At 27.3% G+C, this 20,598-nt stretch overlaps 1 protein-coding gene across 1 annotated transcript in view; it reads right to left on the bottom strand.

The window, feature by feature from the left end:
- Positions 1 to 20,485, bottom strand: part of LOC129960790 (D-glucuronyl C5-epimerase B-like) — a 74,274-nt gene extending 53,789 nt beyond the window's left edge. The window contains exons 1-2 of the mRNA XM_056074433.1: positions 20,406 to 20,485; positions 821 to 920 (exon numbers count right to left, since the gene is read on the bottom strand). The gene's annotated coding sequence lies outside the window, so the exon portion shown is untranslated. The remainder of the gene's footprint in view (positions 1 to 820; positions 921 to 20,405) is intronic.
- Positions 20,486 to 20,598: the final 113 nt, after the last annotated feature.

Genomic DNA, 20,598 nt, shown 5'->3' with positions numbered 1-20,598 from the left:
TGGATGCTCACAAGTTGGACAGCCAAAAAAATAATTTATTTTTTGATGAAGATGGAAAAACAAAAAATGCTGTCTACCCTAAAGTATACTTGAATAATAAAATTAAAAAAAAATAGAATGAATATTATTTATACTTCTCCTTTATATATCATTCAATTTCAATAAATACCATTCCTAATTAAACAAGATAATTATTTCAAATTTCACACAATATCTCAAAAATTATTTCTTCTGCGGCAGCAACGCGCCGGGTACCAGCTAGTATTACATAAAAAGTACTGCGTATAGTACTATTTTTACATAAAAATATTTCATATATATATGTGCGAATTGACACTTCCACTATTCCTGTTAAAAGTACCTCAAATTTCGCTTAGAAATGCTGAAGAATAAAGAACGTTTCATTGAAGGTATGGCAACTAATTAAATAGTTAAATATTTCATAAATAAAAGGCATAAAAAATATTTTCATTATTCCGGCCAACACAGGGCATATTACTTATCAAAGTAAATAAATAAATAACGGAATGTTAAAGAAATTAAGCAAATAAATTGTTTCTCAATAAGCCGAAATGGCTGAAGTAATAATCGTTTTCACTTTCATGAATAAGTAAGAAGGATAAAAGACACTTTCATATGAACTACAGGTGTATAAATACAGCGTTCTTCTTGCTCACATGTGCTGTTTTTTTATTCATTCGACTAAATCCTTCGTCATCTTTTATTCATGATAATCATCCTTCATACGTTATCTGCTCCTACCAGATCCAACATCTTTAAGGAAAAATTACAAGTAACTGCAATAACGAAATCTACTTACCCAAAGCCTAAGTAGTGGGTAGAAACTTTTCGTTTGAGCAGTATAAAATATCAAGTTTTGAAGTATTGGTATCATTTGTGTTAACCAATCAGAGATGAATCTGGAGAAGAAAGGGAAAAATATTAATAAAAAAAATCTAGGCTAAATTAAGAAAAACATTTTACATACAAATTTCATTATACTTATAACTCCTCCTTGCCATTTATAAGGAAGAAAATAAACAAGAATAATCATAAAAAAAGTGTCAAGTAAAACTGGCATCTCCCCTCCCCAGTTAATCCCATTCTTTGTGTTACTACAGATTCTGCACGACAGAGTAATTTAAATGTATTAAATTCGTCCCAAATATTTTTTTTAGTGAGCCTTATATGTATGTCGCCTTGTACTACTTGCAAAGTAGTATCCAGGAGATAAGTACTAAACAAATATATGTAGGAAAGGTAAAAGCACAATTTATATATATATTTGAGCAGTTTCGTGGCCAAAGTGAGAGAAGACACTTTGAATTTTTAAACTTCGCTTTTATTCCATACCGGGAGGCATAATTTATGTAGAAGCAAGAAGTAATGAGATACGTCAATCCACAACAGCGCGACACAAGAGCAAAAGAGCGAGATTTTCCCGGTGATTATATACTATGGGATTTTGATAGGTATTTCTTTACACGTGTCGATTTAGGAAGGGAATTACAAGTATCTTTTACAAGAATTTGTTTAGTTTGACAGATTTTTATCCCTTCTCTCGGATTGTGGGAACTTGCCAATTTCAGCAACTTTGTATAACTCGTGCAACATTAATTAAATTTTTAAAAAGTTGGATTTGGATCAGGAAATAAGAGAGCATTTTAGAATAAGTTAATATAGGCTAAATTAAGATAAAAAGGAAATTAATTAAGATTTAATTTAGAATTTAAAATATCATTACATGTATATATATTTATATATATGGAATTTCTAGTTTTTAACCGCTCGGATGCTATACAGTTTGAACAAATCTTATAGGGAAGTACCAGACAGCGCTATGTATTCCTCGGCCTCCTTTTAAAAAAAAATAAATCACACAACAGCTAAGTCTTGTGTGATTATGGTTATAGTTTAACTCTGCTCAAGGAGTAGCTGACACGGAACAGGAGAAAAACAATCGTACCGTCTGAGTGTCAAACGGTTATTTTTTTTTCTTCTTCTTTTTTTTAAATAGAATTAGACAACAAATAAAGAATTTGACAAAAGCACTTTTTGTTGGACGCGACCTTAGTTTAAGAATTCCTGACCTATGACAGGTTTACAGCCTACAACTCTCAGAATCAAGGCCTACTGTGGGAAATACAATCAACTGGAATGTAACGAAATCGCTTATTATGTTATCTTAACATAAATAAAGTCATTAAGGCAATGTATGTATGTTTCACATCTCTTCCTAAACAATTGGGACGCATTCAACCAAAGTTAGCACATTTATTATTTAAGATAAGAGAAAGATTACTGTCAACTTTTCGAAATGCAAAAATTAATTAAATATTGAATTAGAAATCAACCAAATTTCGCCATTTTCCCGCAGTAATTTCGAAGCAAATTATCTCGTAAAAAAAAATATTTTTATACACCCCAAAATTCAAAATAGTTCTTTCATAAATAATTTTTTTTACTGATTTCTTAAATTTTCAATAAATAATTTAATAAATGCAGACTATTTTGAAATGAAGAAATTTATAGTTATTGCTACTTATCGCTCTGTTAGGCAACGATGGAACTTTGAGTTACCCTGTCGTTATTTTTTGACATTTTGTTAAATATTTTGGGGAATTTTCTTTTATTGTTTATAAAAGAATTCTTAAGTTTATTTATTAAATAAATTGCAGACGATAGAAAGATTTTATTTACTCTAATATTTTATGTAAAATAAATTTTTGCATTAAAAATAAATAATTTAAAAAGCGTTTGCTTATGCATGCGTTGGTATTCTATTGGTTGCTATTATTAAATTGATTCTTATTTTTGCAAATACAATGAATTAAAACTTTGGTTACAAATATTGTAGTTTAATCAAGGTTTTAATGAATATTTGTTTTTATTAGGTTTATTTTTTTATATATTTTTTATAACTGAGCATTTTTATCCAAAGCAATTTTGGGCACTTCAATTAAAAAGAGGCAAAGGTTACCGAAATGTATTGGTTGCATACATTGATGGTATTTATAAACACATTCAGGTCACAGGCGGCGAAGGGTGAAAAACACACGCACACGCATCGAGATTTAATCAAGAGTTTTGGGGCGTGGCATATTGCTAAATACAAATTTCGCATATAACCATGGAAATTCAGATTATTAGTAATCTGTTAAGAGCTAAATACGCATTTCAATCGACTACACGAATACACTAATGGATATTTAAGACGCAAATAGTAATGAAAATTATTATTGCATGCTTGCATTTACACAGCAATTTTAGTACACATCACATGAAGAAACGTACACATTCTAATTCAGAAAGAATATATAGAGAGAGGCACTATTCTTTTTGTTACAATGTACTTCGCAGTAAAGATAAAAATTCAGTTAAGATGGCATTTTTTTAATGAGATTTAGATTTAATGAATGGCAAAGGCATTTTTAAAACCAAAAAATTCTGCTTTATGATATAAAAATAGAATACTTTTATATTAAGATAGTCTGCGCCCCATTTCAGACATGAAATAAATTTAAACTGACGGTAATAAAAAATAGAGGCTTTCTAAAAACAGGATATATACCGGTTTTAAAGGGGGGGAAAAAAATTGCAAAGAATTTTCTGCGGGAGTCTTTTTCGAAGCATTTGAAGAGTGGGTGAAAGAAATTTCTAAATCAATATAAGGAGGTTATAAGGAGTGAGAGTGGCTTAATATGCTCCCTTAATTTAAATTTAACTAAGATGCTAACAAAAAAGTTTTTAATTTCCATCTTGATAAAATTTAAAACGTTGATTAATTTGCTTGCTTATTCGATTATGAAAAAATCTCTTTGAAGAATAAGCCCACAGGAAAATAGTGTTTAGTTTCTACCACATTGCGGAAGTTAAATTTAATTAAACAAAAATAATTATACTTACTTAAATTTCATTTAACAAATTGTAAACCTTTAAATTGAATAAAAGTAAGAACTCCACATTGAAAATAAATTTGTAAGGCGAAAACTAGAATTAAAATAACAATTAAGCACAATCGAGAACAAAAAACAAATAAATAAAAACAGAGAAATTGAAACTTCAATATTCAGAGCTAAATTAAAGATGAAAGTGATGCTTCTAATACAATTATTACTTTTCATTTGCTAGTTGCTAAAAGAAATATATAATACTGATATATCAAATTTTCGTTAAATTTATTTCCTTTATGAATACTATATATTAGTATATATAAAACTGTTTTAAGAAAATAAAACAGATTTTCATTTGAATCCCAATTATAAAAGAAAGTTTTAGAATTGTTTTTGATCTTTATCTCAAAACTAATCAGGGTAAGTGGGAGGGGGGGGGCGTTGTCACCTCTATTTGAATAGATGAAGAATGAATTAGCTAACATTAAACTTAAACCCGCCTTTATTTATTTATTATCAATGCATGTTTTACAAGCAAACTAATTTACAAAAAATATAATATCAATTTAAATGTGAAATAAAATGCAAAAATATTTTTGGTTGTCCCCGTATGTTTCTAAAAATGCAATTATTATTTTCATACACTAAATAGATAATATGCGTGATACATATGAGGAGAACATTCATGTTAAGCTCAAAATTAATACATTCAAATTTCGAGTTAATAAATTATCCCTTATTAGTTAAGTTAAAATTAAGTTTCAAATTAATATTATCAAGAAAATCCAATTTCGTTTTAGAGAAAGGTAGTTGTTTATTAAGAAATCCAGTTTATGCAACTTTTAATAGATAAATGATTATTATAGAACTTCATTGCAAATCTTCAGATGACTTTTTTTTTTTGACCGGCCGATGATGCAGTCAACGTGTCATTTTCAAAAGTTAATTAACCCGAGATAACATTGAAGAGAAAAGATAGAGACATTTGAACGGGCATTGAAGTTCAGAACTACTCATAGCAGTAGATATTCACTTTTCCCTTTGTGTAAGCATAATCAGCACTTAAAATTCGTTTTTCTAAAAAAAAAACTTTTCAATAATTAGATTAAAATGACGGCAAAATTTTTATTTGGCCATTTTTAATATAAAGTTTTGTTGTATTTAATATAAAATAAATATTGTAATTTGAAAGAAAACAGAATTTTTTTAAAAAAAATTTTCATGAGTAATTATATTAATATGAATGTGCTGGTTAGAAACAACTGTACAGATTTTAAATAATTATTTATTAAAGACAAGCTTTAATATTTTAAGGAAACATTTAACGAATTCAAGTTATTTTGATAAGTTTTTTACATGCTTTTTCAATAGTTCAAATGTGTTTCGTGTATATATATATATATATATATATATATATATATATATATATATATATATATATATATATATATATATATATATATATATATATATATATATATATATATATAAAAGGATTTTCAAAAAAAAAAAAAATGTGCGCCGAAGGATGCTTTAATTTACTCTTCTGCCTAAACTAATTAGTATTTTTTTTATTTATTTATAAACGAATTAAAATATTCGGAAACTGCAATTTAATTGTTCACAGTTAAAATAACGATTCAAACAAATATAACGATTATTAAAAAAACATATAAATTTGACACTTAGAAGACTTCGCTTTTCTCTATCTGAATACAAAAAACTATTTATTTTATCATCAGAAAAACGCCCCATAAATGTATTAAACTCTTACATGCATAATTGTTTTGTTAAAAAAAATATTTTTTAGTCATTTAGTTCCAACTAATTTAAGCTTGTTAATTCTAAAATTTTTTTATTATTTAATAAAAAAAATCTTAGTTGTATGTTAAAGTACATATCTGGGGAGGAGAATGAGACAAAAACAGATGTTTCATAGAACAAAAGAGGACAATTGTAAATTTTTGGCAATAATATGAATTTAAGGAAGAATGATAAATTCGGAGCATACGAATGCATCCTATTTCCAAATTTGAGTATTTTTTTTAAAACTAATTTAAAAAGAAATGAAATAGAATAAATTAAGCAATAAATTCTTAATAAATCTACCAAATGTTTTACCTCATTTTAAATTACAGACAATACATTTCATTATAAATAATTTACAATTTATGGTACAATTTTTCATTTATTTTGTTACAAAAGAAAAATATGCCGAAACATTTTAAAATCAAAATTTAAATACTTAACATATAAAGTTATTCCTCCTGATTTATTAAATTTTTTAAATAGCAGTTTGATTAGCTATTATTAATGCAGAAACGAGGGGAAAATTAACATATTAAGATTTTATTAAATTAAGGTTAAAATATTTTGAGGGAAAGACAGCAAAGGTCAAAATATCATATAAAAGTGCATCAAATGAGTGATAAACGGCTAAATATTATATGGAACTGTACTTTACTTTTTTTTATGTTCGTCAGATGAATATGTTTAAATACAAAAGTTTAAAAATTAATGGAAATTCTCAAAATGTCGGCATTTTCTGAAATTTTTTTTAACTAGAAAAAAAGACAAGCACGAACACATATAAATATCAGAATAAGTGCCCAAGATCTTTAACTTCTGAACAATACAAGGAATACCAATCAGAAAAAACACTTTTAAATATCTCTAAAAATGATACTGATTCTTAACAATTAAATCAAAGACGGAAACAATATCTTAGTTTACAAGAACGTTTAAGAACAAGAGTTAAGTTAGTTTTTAAGAACAAGATATTACCAACTGAACAATTCTAACAGATCTGTTACCCAGGAGAATTTCACTGAAAATTAACGAACAGTTTTTAGTTCGATTCATTCTCAGAAGTCATCGAATGACAGAAACATATGTCTGGGAAAAAAAAAAAAATATCTAGTAGAAAGTGAATTATATGCTGAGTTCACCCCCCACACACACACTCACAACTATTCTCTGTCATAATGAAATTCTGATCCGATTAATTTTTCAGTTAGTCTCTGTAAAAAAAAGATTACATGTATTTGTCTACACATTGTCGCTTTATTTAGAACAAGGTTTTTTTAAATACAGGGAGCGTAGAAAAATAGTAATGTTTTCGCAGAAATTCTCACTTTCGATTTTTTTTAACACTTAAAAAATAGAAAATTATCTAGACTTAAAATTAATTAAATAACTATTTCGTTTCCATTTTTTTAGCTATCATTAATTTGTGACTCATTTTCTTATTTACTTCCGAACTTAGGAATACTGGTAAAATTTTTCTGGAATGAATAAAATCGCGAAAATTTAAAGAAATCTTCTCTAGAAAAAATGCTCCAGTAACAAATTCAAACTTAGTCAGATATATTCTGGAGTGTGAGGATGAAGAAGAATAGCCTCCCTTCCTTTCCTTAATTTTCATTCGCATTAGAATTGGTTAATAATTTCGTTAAAATACAGATAAATGATTATTTTAATGACTAAGGGAATAGTTAATGGCTGCAGCAATTGACAAATTAATAATAAATTACACATTGTTATGTAACAATATCTCATGAATGACGGTGAATATTTTTAAGATACCTTCGATTTTAGAACACACTAGTTCAAACAAAGACTTTAATTAAAAAAAAATATCTTTATTTAAAATAAATTCAATTTCTCAAAAATAAACTTCCCCCTTCTTCCTATTTGTACGTTAATTGAATTATAATTCAATTAACGTAATGTTAAATTGGTGAAATTTTAAATAATTTCTGTATTTATATAACAAATTTTAAGAGAAATTAGATTTAAAGTAAAGTAATCAATATTTTATGTGAATCAATTGATCGTCAAAGGTTGTTAATAAGTAATAATTAATTACGCTTTTTGTTGACACCTACTGTTATCTTAAAATAGTGGTAAAGCCATAAAATAATAATGAAATGCACAGCATTCATTTTCGGCTAGATAGGGAAGAAACTAAAAATAGGGAAAAAACCGCGGATAAATAAACATTAAAAAATTATAAAACGGCGATTTGGATCTCTGTTTTATCGACGTCGACAAAAATTATTAGGTAATAAATACTTTAAATGTTAAAAATGCGAAAAATCTGGATCTAAAAATAATTATTTCCCTTATAGCGAAAACATCGCTTACTACTTAAGAATTCGATTTTCATTAAAACATTTAGTAAAACGAACAATGCAAGCAGGCAGAAGATAATCTAGAAGGATATTCACACTCCCACAATCCCTTCCTTATCTTCATACGATTAAGAAGAAAATCTTAAGAGTGCAAACGATTTCTTTTATTCGAAAGAAAAAAGGGAAAAAATAATAATAAAGGTAAAAAGGAAAACTAGTAGCCCTGCGATAATATAGGCGACAATGCTCCAAACGACCATCGTCCAAAGATAAGGAAAAACAAGACTTTCTACTCGATAAAGAAGAAAAGCAGCTCCACTTTCCGCAGACAGCGCGGTCAGCTTTGTTTCTTGCATATAAAACTTATCATTTTTTTCTGCACCTTGTTTCAAGGTAATCTTCCCTTGAAAAAGGCGAGGCCTTGAACTTACCACTTTATGTCCTAGCAACGTTTTGCCTAAAGAAAAACTTGAACAATATTTCAAGTCATTCACAAGCCAATGGTGGGGAAAATAGTTTTTAACATACATGAGATATCATATGAAGCATTTCAATTAAACAACAACAAAAAAAAAAAAAAAAAAAAACTATAGAATAAACAGTTCGCCAAGATTGACAAAAATAATTTGGATTTAGTTAATTTGTATTAATAATTTTATAACTTAATTTTTTTTAAAAAAATTAATATTATCAGTGCTTAAAGAAATACACAAGTATGGAATTTTAGCTTTATTAAGATGTAATTATAAATTCCTAAAGAAAGCTTTAAAAATAAGAACAAATGGATGAACTTACTGATATTTAAATTGAGAAATAAACGTTAATACAGTAAGTTTGACAAAATCCAACAAAAATCCACTACACATGCTTGACTCTAGTTATTTATGTTATTTTATTTTTTCATGAATCGATCACAAAGTTCAAACTGACAATGGATTAACAAGATATGTTTGTGCCAGAACAGCACATCTGCGAAAGGATGCATTTAAAAGTAGAATGGCTTTAGGGTACCTGCACTTGACTTTTTATACAGCCCACGCCCGTCCTTAGAGATCAACTGACTAAGCAGAAAAGACGATTCAAAAGACAAGAGCGGCACTTAAAGTGTTAACCCTTCCAACCTTTGATCTTCTGAAATAACAATGCTGCTCTCTGAACGTTCTTCATGTTCTCATTCTTAAATTTACAGCAGCTTGTTTTAAGATCAGTATCATCAAATATTACATAGCATGGCTGAAATTGGATCTTCTGTCATCTAATATGCACAGAAAAATGAAGTAAGAAAAAATTAATTAATTAAAAAAAAAAGAGTATATATAATTTCCGCAAAGACATGATTTAACATCAGACATTCCATCATTCTATCTTTGTGGTTGTAATAAAACGCGAACTACAAAGTCCAAGATAAGTTTTGTTTCAAACCACGTATTATGGTTTTAAGATTACTAATGTTAAGTAACAGTTTTGTAAAAAATAATAATTATTATCGATTCATTACACTATGCGGGAAAAAAAGACATACTTTATTTAGCATTAGGAGGTCTGACTTCCAAATGCTCAGAATTCAACACCCGTTTCTTTAAAATGGCAAATTTAGGTATGTATTCGAGCAAATATCATACGGAAAATTTGAAGTTGCATTCCAAATTGGGTTTAACTATTTGAATAAATCTAATTCGAATACTAATGTGTAGACTACGATCTGAATAAACAAAAACTTCATGCACTTTTAGAGACCATTTTTCCAAGAAATAAAATATTTTGGTTTTAATGAGTGATAATTAATTCCTGAATTACAAGCAGCTTTCGGATACTTTTTTAACAGACTATATAATATTAATTGATGTAGACTTTCATCTTTAAGATGGAACCTAAGAAATATGCTGAAAAACATTTCTTTTTAAAATAACAATAATAAAAACAAAAAAAAAAAATCTTAATAAAATGATAACAGAAATATCAAACGCCCATGAAAATTCATGGCATATTTTTATCTCTAATGAAAAGAAAATGATTCACTTCAGGAATTCTTATCTCCCCGGAATAATTTTTAAAATGGGAAAAATGAATCGCAAAGTCAAAACATTTAACAAAAACGGTCTTTTACAGAGAAAAAAGGACTTATTTAACTCCTGGAAAGCTTTCTGTAGCGTTATCTCGATGCAAATCAACGATCTAAAGTATGATTCAATGTGAAATCAAAGTAAAATGCCCTCGAAATTCACCGACACACTTGACAAAATAAATTCATTCACTTTTAAAAGTGGAACATAAATGAAAATAGCATGCTCTCTATTTTTATGAAAGAAATGAATAAGATCCGATGAAATAAATTATAAGGTATACCACACTGAAAAATTATTTTCAGATGTATCGTGAAAGGTAAAAGTTCAAACGTTCACTATGACTCATCGTAGATTCAGTATTTATTAGCTTAATTCATTGCATCAATTGATTATATGAAAACGACAAGAATGGGAGAAATATGTAAATAGCCGTAATCTCTCTAGTTATTAAAAATGAAAAACGTAAATTGGATATCAGTAAGAGCCAAAAAATGAATCTGAATTATTGATGTGAATCCAATTAATTTACAGGCTATAAATTTGCAGAAAAAAACATTTAAATTTAGAAATAATTTATAGGGTTTACCATCGGCAGCTAAATCAACACTGATTTAGAAAAACGAAAAATGTGTTCCCAACATGTTTTTTTAAAGAAGCAATTGTGAGGACTTTAATTATGACCAATCATGATGCTAGTGCTACATATCACGAACCTGAAACATTAAAAAAATTAGTACTAATTCATTATCCATTCCAAAAATTTGGCTAATGCATTCAGGCTCTCAAAATCTACATTACCGTTAGATATCTAGCTATTTTATAAAAAAAATGTTTAAATATATTTAATGAAAAGGGATGCAGCTATACTTGTAAAAATAAATTTTTATTATATATCGGTTATGATAAATAGTGATAGTAACATAAAGATCTTTTGGTTTGTAAGCGTTACCTGAAACTGAAATCAAACATTGGTTATTACAAAGGAATTTGGCAATTCTAAACATTTTTAATTCAAATTCGTCGGCAAATTGAATTTTCTCTAGTTTTTTGAGCATGTTATTAAAATACATTCAATTATTTTGGTTAATTCAAATTCAAAATTAAAATAGTTTTTAAAAAATTATAATTTTTAAATAGCTTCAGCAGACAACTACGTCAGTACTTTCTGGTTTCTGTGAATAATTTAAAAAAAAAAAATGTTTTTAATTCCCTTTTGTATTTTACTGTTGTATATAATACACTCCCCGTCAAGAAGGCAATAAAAAACTGTTTCCATTTTTAAAAATATGAACGTTATTTGTGAATTGTACTGATTATTTCGAAGCCTTATTGTACAACTGCTGCATTCAAATCTCTATAGTTTTTGTTAATTAAAGCTTATTCTTGACTGAAACCAGTATATTAATCATTATTATATCAATTAAAATTAGTTTCTGATTGTATATAAATTACATATTATTTATTAAAATTGTTACATATTAAAATTAAATTTTTACTGCTTTTTTTTAATTTTCAAAATCACTGTTTCTTCTAGCTGTACTCATTTTTAAAACCAGCTTTTCTTATTTCAAATTTTTATTGTGACCCCATTAACTTCAAATTAGTCCAGTTCCACTGTATAACAGCAATCAAATAGTTCCATGCACCACAATTCAAAATTTTATGTTCGCTTGCTCCCCATTATTTTAACTTCCTTTGATACGGAGAAAAAAAAATCCAAGTTTTTGATAGATGCGAGAAGAATTAGGGTGTTAATGGAAGCCGTCACTTGAGAGAAAAAGAGAATCCATACTTTCGCTCGCCCTGATCAATCAATTCTTTTTCTCCCCCCACCGTAGCTTATATACAAAGCATGATCGTACGGAAATGAAAGTCACACACAAGGATATCAGCAAAAAAAATCGATAAGTTTCAAAATTACAGGATTTCGATTACAGGGAAGTTGAGTACACAAGCTGAAGACATAAACCCAAATGTAAGATAATTTTCAAACACAAACTAGATGATAGAACAATAATGGATGAATCTTTTATCTTTCAGAAATGCGAGTTGTGTCAACATAAACAATGGAATTAATATACAATATGTGAGGACCGATATAAACTGGACTATATCCATGGAAACATGAAGCTCTTAGATCTATACAGCTAGGAAGAAATCTTTTTATCATTATAATTTTTTGATGAAAGAAGAAAAAATAAAATGAAAAACGGCTTGATCTTAAATCTCAAATATTATATTATATTATAACAGAAAAAAACAATATAAAACAAACATTGAAATGTCTACAAGATTGTTCAAAGTCTGTATACCATAACTTCCATGAGTTATGTCTGAATATCACAATAAAATCAGTAAGGTAAGCCAAATTTTATTTTCTCCAATAAAAGACAATTAAAACTGAATTTTTAAAAACAGAAAAAAAATTTAACAACGCTCGAAATAAAGCATCCCTAACAAAAAGAAATAAAAAAGGGGAAGTTGATACGAACTAGAAAAACACAAATGGAGATTACGATACTAATGAAGATAAAAAAGGTCTAATGAAATCTTTAAGGCAAAATGAGAGACAACTAACTGCCTTCAATGTAAATATGGTAAAAGCTCCTTCATAAACTCTGGCCATTTCTTATTATGCATATGGAATGAAGATAAATTTGTGGAAGTGACGCTTTATATCAGAAACTGGATCACTGTAAAAAAAATTTCTGAATAAAAACGAGAAAAGATAACGGAACAACTGATTTGAATTGATATGCTCAAACAGTGATATTTTAATCCAGTTCATAAGAATACAAAACATTGTTTTTGTAGTCATTATATTTATACATTATAAGCAAATTTCGTATGTATTACATGTTTTCCCCTAAAAAAAACATTTTTTTCGCCAATTATCTGACAAAATTTCGATCTAATTAATTCGGGTAATTGGAGTTTACTATGATATGGTATTTCTTGGCGAAGGAGAACAGCCATGGTTAACAGGAAATCGCGTTTTTATTCCTTTTCGCCATAATCAAGGAAAGATTACAATTTTTAAGATGCGTTTAAAAAGTTCTTTGTTAGAACCAAGGTGGGAGACACGATTCGAATTGGAAGGCAGAAAGCAAGAAAAAGAAACCGTGAGAAAACATTTGAAACTATAAAATTTCAGAAAAGAATTTTTCTGAAACAGCACCTTCGATCGGGATGTGTTAGAATCGGCGTAGGAAGATTAGAGCCCGTGGAACCGAGGCCGTGCGCGAAAAAGACAAGAGCGCTACCTAGAGGAGGCCATTAACATGAGAAATTTAGCTGCTGTGACGTCACAGCGTAAAGCCTTCGTTTGAGTGCTTGCGATTGGAATGCGCGCGTGATTTAAAGAAATACATATCGAAATTTCGGTGTATTCTTGGATTAACTCATTCTAAAGTAAGTTTTTTAAAATTTATGTTAGTTCCATACAAAAATATAATCTAGTTATATTTTAGAGTTAACTTTGATTGCAATATTTTTTGATATAAAGTTGTTCTTGTATTTAATCACGTGGTGACAAGTCTAATTTGATGCTTTAATTGTTGATTATATTACCTCTACATTATCGTTTATTTAATTATGTAATTTAAGCATTTCTTAGGTTCTTCTAAAGCTTAGAAATTTCAATAGCTTCTTTTAAATGTAAGCATTTCATAATGGTTAGAAATTAATGTTACTCTCCGAGATCGGCTAAGCCTAAAGTACGGAAAAAATCAACTCGCTTGTGCGGGCCGAGCAAAACGAAATTGTTCGGCTGAAAATTAACGGACTTTTTCTCTTTATGTAAAGTATACATAATTTTTTTAATTCAATTGTGCACAAAAGAAAATAATAGGTTTTTGGAGGAAATCGCTAGAAAATTATTCAGAAACGCAGTTATTTTTTAAACATGCAGAATGACGAATTTTAATTTGAAATAGTTTAATGAAATATTTCCTATATTATTTTTATTAAAGGTAATAATTTAAATTTGTCGAGATCCTTGAACTTAATGCTAATTTAGCTTTTGTAATTTTAGTTAGCTTTAATCTTACATTTTTTGTAGAACCTGTGCCCCATTATTAAGAATGACCAGCTTAGAGCTAAAAATTTGAAAAGAAAACTGTCAACTTTTTCTTAGTAGGATAAACTTTAGGATATTAATCTTTTAGCAAACGAAGGAAATAGACCTACTGGGGAACCCACCTTCGCTTAATATTTCTGAAAAGGGGTAGTGCATCTAGAAACAGTACCCCCATGGTGATGTGGAAAGCTGTTTCTAACAATTTAATTAGAAATTTATGTAAATAAAATTAAATAATTTATCGTTTTTGTATATTTTTTCTCAAAACACTGGATTATCCAGCATCAGAATTTCCTGCTTTGAATTAATCTTTTTAAAATTGATTTTTTAATGAAATATCAGTTTTTTGCATATGCTATTTTATGAATATGAAAAAAAAAATGTTTTTTGGTTTCTGATACTTTTTCTCTAAACAATGGGTGATCTTCTATCAAAATTCATTTCTTGCAATTGAAATTTGTGTCAAAGCCTCTTTAAAAGTTTTTTATTTTACTTGTACTATTTTTTTCAAATATTTATTTTAATTAATCGTCGATGTTAAAAATTCATTCAGTAATAAGTAAATGCCAAAAACTTTGTACTTCTGTTGTGTTTCTGTAAATGCGATTTGATTTTAAAGGAAACTTATGGATTTCAAGATACAAATCCTCTATTCATTTCAAAGGTCTTCTTAATCCGCAAGACAATAAATGTTTAATTAAAGAGGTTTTATGAATTCTTTGTTTTTATTGGCTATTCATTCCGAGGTTAGTTTGAATCCGCAAAAAAAAGATAGAAAAATTTCTATCGAAAGACGAAATAGTTAGTTTCTGCATAGGAATAGCGTTTCCTACATCACCCACAGAGCTAAGCAGAGGCTTTCGACTGTGACGTCACGAATTCAACCTTTCGGCCTCCTGCATAGCTACTTCTGTTTATCTTTTTCGCGCACGGCCTCGGTGGAACTCAGAAGTCCGAGTTCGAATAACAAAAAAATAATTATTCACCTATAATCAACTGCAATGGTTTCAACTTATGCAAGAATATCATTTAATTTTTTTACGCAGAAAAAATACTTGCTTATTAAGGGGGGAGGGATGAAATTTTGTGCTTGGAAAAGGATGAAAAATTTGCTGCATTTCATTTTTATTTTAAAATTTAATATACATATTTCAAGTTACTACTTTTCAAAAAATGTGAAATTGAACTCGTTAAAATAATATTCAGAAAATTATATCGATATTTATGCTGGAGCTTTTACAAGAAAAACCATTTAGTAAAAAGCAAAATATAATACGATTTTTTTTCTTCTTTAAATTTTGTTCTAATTCCTCAAAATTCTTGAACTCATTTTCTAAAATGTAAAAATGATGAATGAATGATGTAATGATGATGTAAGAATGAATTTTCAATATATGAATCTTGCAAGAATTATAGTGAAAACTGATATATTAGTTAAAAAGCTTATTTTTTTATTGTTAATATCCATTTAAAAAATTATTTTTAACTAAACTACCGTTTAATAAAAGATCTAATTGAAGATTATCCAGCAAATTAATAATTAAGAAAATGAGTTTTCTGACACATGATTAATGCATACAAAATGAATATTATATATATAAGTCAGATAACTATGATTTTAAAACTGAAAAAGTTCACCAATTTATATAATTACGAAATTCTCCCCATAAGAAGCCCTTATTATAATGAGCCCTTTTTCTTTTCTTTTTTTTTTCACTCGCTTTTATATAAAGTGTTGTTCTACACGAACTTGGCTCATTTCTGTAGTTTTAATTTAGTTAGTTGCATTAACATCCCGCTTGAAAGTAACATTAAGACTATTTTGGATGGACCTGATTATTTTGAAACTCCAGTCTGATGACGAGAACGACATCTGAGCTGGCACTCCTCTCCAAACTTCTACACCACACCAATAAAAGGACGGTTCATTTCCGTAAGATTCTGTCTTGTTTCAGAATTTATTTTCGAGCTGTTTCAAATAAAACTCTTGTGTAAATTACATGTTTTCATGAAACAATAAGGAGAGAAGATTACAAGTGTAATAAAATTTAGGTATACTTCGATGAAATTTTTTTAATAAAGTCAATTTACATAATATTTTTTTAAAGTAAGCATGCTTGCGTGTGCACACACAAATCTCTTCACAATTCTGTTTTTATCAAGTAACTACCTAATATTAAAAAAAAGTCTCAAAAGTGGAAAAAAACTACCAGAACCTTTTTAAAAAAGATAATTTTTCATGAAAGCAATTAACATTTCATGCCAGTAAATATGAAAATTAATGCAAATTTGTGATTCAATCTAATTTAATATCAGGTTCTACATATTTAGCAGTCGCTATACCACTTATAAAAATATAACAAGAGAAAATCACAGAAGACATCACAATCTTATGATTTGACACATTAGACTGTAAGCCAATTTTTCTTTCCACTAGAATTGAAAAAAGTATGATCTATTTGTATCTCCCCAACAAAAAAGCAGAAAATGAATGTTGTTTTGAAATTATCATTTGTTTGAATCAAGATTTCATTTCATAATATAAACCACTTTCGGAACAAGGGACTTTGGGGCAAATTATTCAGAATCCACCATTTCAATCACGCACCATCTCCTTAACTTTTAATTTCTGAATACAGAATTTTCTTTTTAAAACTTTCTTAAGATTAATTTGAAATAAAGATTCAGGAAGGATTCACAATGGGCCAAAGAATCCACATTCACTATTATAAAAGTTTAAAAATATTAAGTGGAAATTTCAGTTATAAGGGATTATTTAAATGACATTCATCAAATGCATTAAAAAAAAAAACTAAATTTTGTGAAATAAAAAATTATTATTATGTTATTAGGTTAGAAAAAATAGTCTGATTTAATATACAAACTATTCTAAAACTGCTACTTTTTAAGGATCAATGTCATCCTTAAGTTACAGGAGAAAGTATGGAAATATTGCAAAAAGGAAAACCTGAAATTGTTATGATATTCAGATATTATCTATAATAAAATGCCACAATATTGGTATGGCAACCCATCAGATTAGTCAAAAGAAACAGACACAGATAAAGGGCAATGAATATTAAGAAACAATTGCCATGAAGTACTAGTTTTATCCCAAACTGTTTTAATAACTTTGAACTAATAAAAGTAAATCAAATAATCCTACAAACTTTTGATAATACAAACTGAAAGAACTATATGCTATGTCTCAGGTTATTATAAGTTAAAAATCGTTACATATATTTTAATTGAAGAACTGTATTTGTTTAAAATATTAAAAATTAGGTGGTTAAAGTGAATCCATAATTTGCATAGCAATAAGAAAAGTTATTTTTCAGAAAATAAATTATTTGACTGCTTAAATTATCTTGGATTAAAAAAACATAATTATTTCTAAATAAAGTTCATAAACTTTAGCACCGGTAATGAAAAAGAAAATTTTTCACATGAAACTCTCGAGCCTCTTATGACTAACTATATTTCTATAACTATATGAATTATATTCCCGAATGTTTGTTTCCAGTTATTTTCATTACACTACAATTTCAACCCCCTTCATTTTCAGGATACTCTTTTTAATGCTCTATTATATAAAAAAATAATTAAATCATATTTAATTAACTCAAAATTCTATTATTATTATTTTAAAAAATCACAACTTTTTTTAATAAAATTGAGATTTTGTCATTTGATGAAGGATTTAATAAAATGAATGCTAGTTTCAAATCTTCTCACAATGTGATAATGACTATTTATTAAATGATATCTATTTTTTAAACCTAAATTATATTTATGGATTTAGTTATAATAGATCAAGATTATTACTCCAAATGAATATTACACAAGAGAAAACAAACAAAGCATCTTATTTTATGGGTCACAAGATTGTATGAGTTCATAATTGTTATTTCAAATCCCTGAAAGCCTAACAAGTAGATTTGTTGAATTCTTCAATAAATGCCAAAAACAAATACACTGATGATATTCATTTAAATAAAATTTATCAAACAATATAAAAGCAACATTTTTTATTTATCAAAGTTAATAGTTTAAATTATCTAAATAATATTTTATTCATAACACAGTAAAAATATGGAGTTAAAAAAAACATGCTTTATTTCTTGACTTATTAAAAAAAAATTTCATTGCTCTAATATAAATCTGACCTTTTGGCTCATAGTAAAAAGAACACCACTTAAATGATTTATGGAAAGTGTGTATATGTGCACTGATTTTATCAAAGTTTGAAAAAAATCAAAATGTTTTTAAAATATTCAAGAAATTTGAAGAATTAAAACTTTATTAAGTAAGTTTTCTCTATTCCTTTTTAAAACTTTTTGCAGATCAATTCCATGTCATCATAAAACTGCTACATTGACTGTATTAAAATAAAAAAATGTAAATAAAGCAATAATTAATGACCACTAAAAGGAAATTTAATTACTAACAGTTATGTAGAAAATTTTAACAAAACTCTTACTTTTTAAAACATGAATAGTGAAAAAAAAAAAAAAAAAAAAGAGACTACACTTTAATAAGATATCTCAAACTTAATATTCTTCTACATAACTTCAAATGAGGTTGGATCCTACGGTTCAAGAAGGCCTGGATTAAATAATAATAAAAAATACAAAAGCGACGTTTTTGGTACGACCTCAGAATTTATCTGACTTTAAATGTGTTATGAAATTATAAAACAAAAACAGCATTATTGTTTTATTAATTTTATTTCTTTATTCTATGGCTTTAATCAGTTTAGCAGATAGCTGTTGCAAAACCATAATAGCTTTGAGGAGTGAAAATTTTCTCTCCCTTAGTAGTATTATATGAATTGAGGAAGTTACAAACAAAAATCGAATGAAAAAGTACAAATTCTTTACTACATATAAAACTACACTGGTTTCAGCACTATTTATTGCTAAATGTTTCAATCAACAGTTTGAAAAAAATAGTAGTTTCTATTACAGTGTTTAGGTCATACACAATTTTTTAAGCTAAAGGCATTCATGTTTTAAATAATTTATTCCTATTGAACAGAGTTAATTCAATAAGGTTGAGAATTCAGTTGATTGTAATGTATAAAATTAAATAAATTGTACAATGGATGTTAAAAATTCAATCTTAAAATTATATTCTAACACAAACAGTAAATCATAAAATAAAATAAAAAAAAAAGAATTCCAACAGATATACAATATAACTTTTTCACCCCCTTAAAAATTTACTTTTATGTAAAAAAATCTTTATTTCAAACAAACCACATATTCAAATTGATAATTTTACTAAGAATTTCAAAATTTGTGAAAATGAAATAAAAACACCCTTAAAACAAATTTTTAAAAGTTATCAAACATAAAAATAAATATCATGAAAAAGTGAAGAATTTTGCTGCCCTGATTTAAAGCATTTATTTTATAGCATTTATTAATATTCACCAATAAAATTCATTTTTAAAAACAAAGTAATCTTTTTATTAATGGCAGAGAACTAAGTTTTCAGACTGTCACACTTCAACAAAATCATTGAACAATAAGAATAATTTTTAAAAGCTTGAAAATAAATGTAATAGAAATTATACAAGTAAATTCATTAACAAATTTACATTTTAAATTATTCATCTCACATTAAAATGAAATTGTAAATTTGGATACAATTTTTTTATCCCTTCATCTAGAAAATATACTAAACAAGATACAGTTCAGAATTCAACTCGATGAAATCTTAAAATTCAAATGTCATGACAAACACAATGTAGCTTAGTTTTTAAACAAAACACATTTCACAGAAAGTCTAAAAATAGAGTTTAATGCTTATTTTTTTACATATCAACATATTTTCTTTATCTTTGATTTTTATAATTCTGGAGGTGTAAGCAGGGAATCAGTTTACAAATAGTTTGTTATCAATTCAGAATACTATAAAACAGGAAATATGGTTTTACTTGTCATTACCAAAAATTGATTTTACATTGAATACAAAATCATTACTATAAGCAAGAATTTCTTGTTTGAATAAAAATTTAAGTTGTTCTATATTTATTCTTTACTCAGGTCAATATATCTGACACTCAGCACTATTCTTGTCTAACTTCAAAAAAAAAAATTATATTTACGATATAAATATCAGAAAAAAATTCATTTCAAAAAGATTAATTCCCGTATCATCTCATGCTTCATTTTGATCTAAGCTATAGGAATATTAAAACAAGAAAACGAAACCAATTTGAAATACTAACCGTTTGAGAAATCTTTCTCGCGCTTCTGTCTGCACTTAACGAAAATTTCAACACAACTTCGATCATCAAAGTTTGGTTACATTCTGCACGTTAAGTTGAGTTGACAGAAGGAAAGGAGACTCTTTCTTACTTTTCTTTTTTCTTTTAACCTTTTTAGCTAAATCTTTTTTCCTGCTGCATCGATATTTATTTT

Source organism: Argiope bruennichi, chromosome X2 (genome assembly GCF_947563725.1).
Source record: "Argiope bruennichi chromosome X2, qqArgBrue1.1, whole genome shotgun sequence".
Taxonomy (NCBI): domain Eukaryota; kingdom Metazoa; phylum Arthropoda; class Arachnida; order Araneae; family Araneidae; genus Argiope; species Argiope bruennichi.
This window is presented reverse-complemented; position numbering and strand designations above follow the sequence as displayed.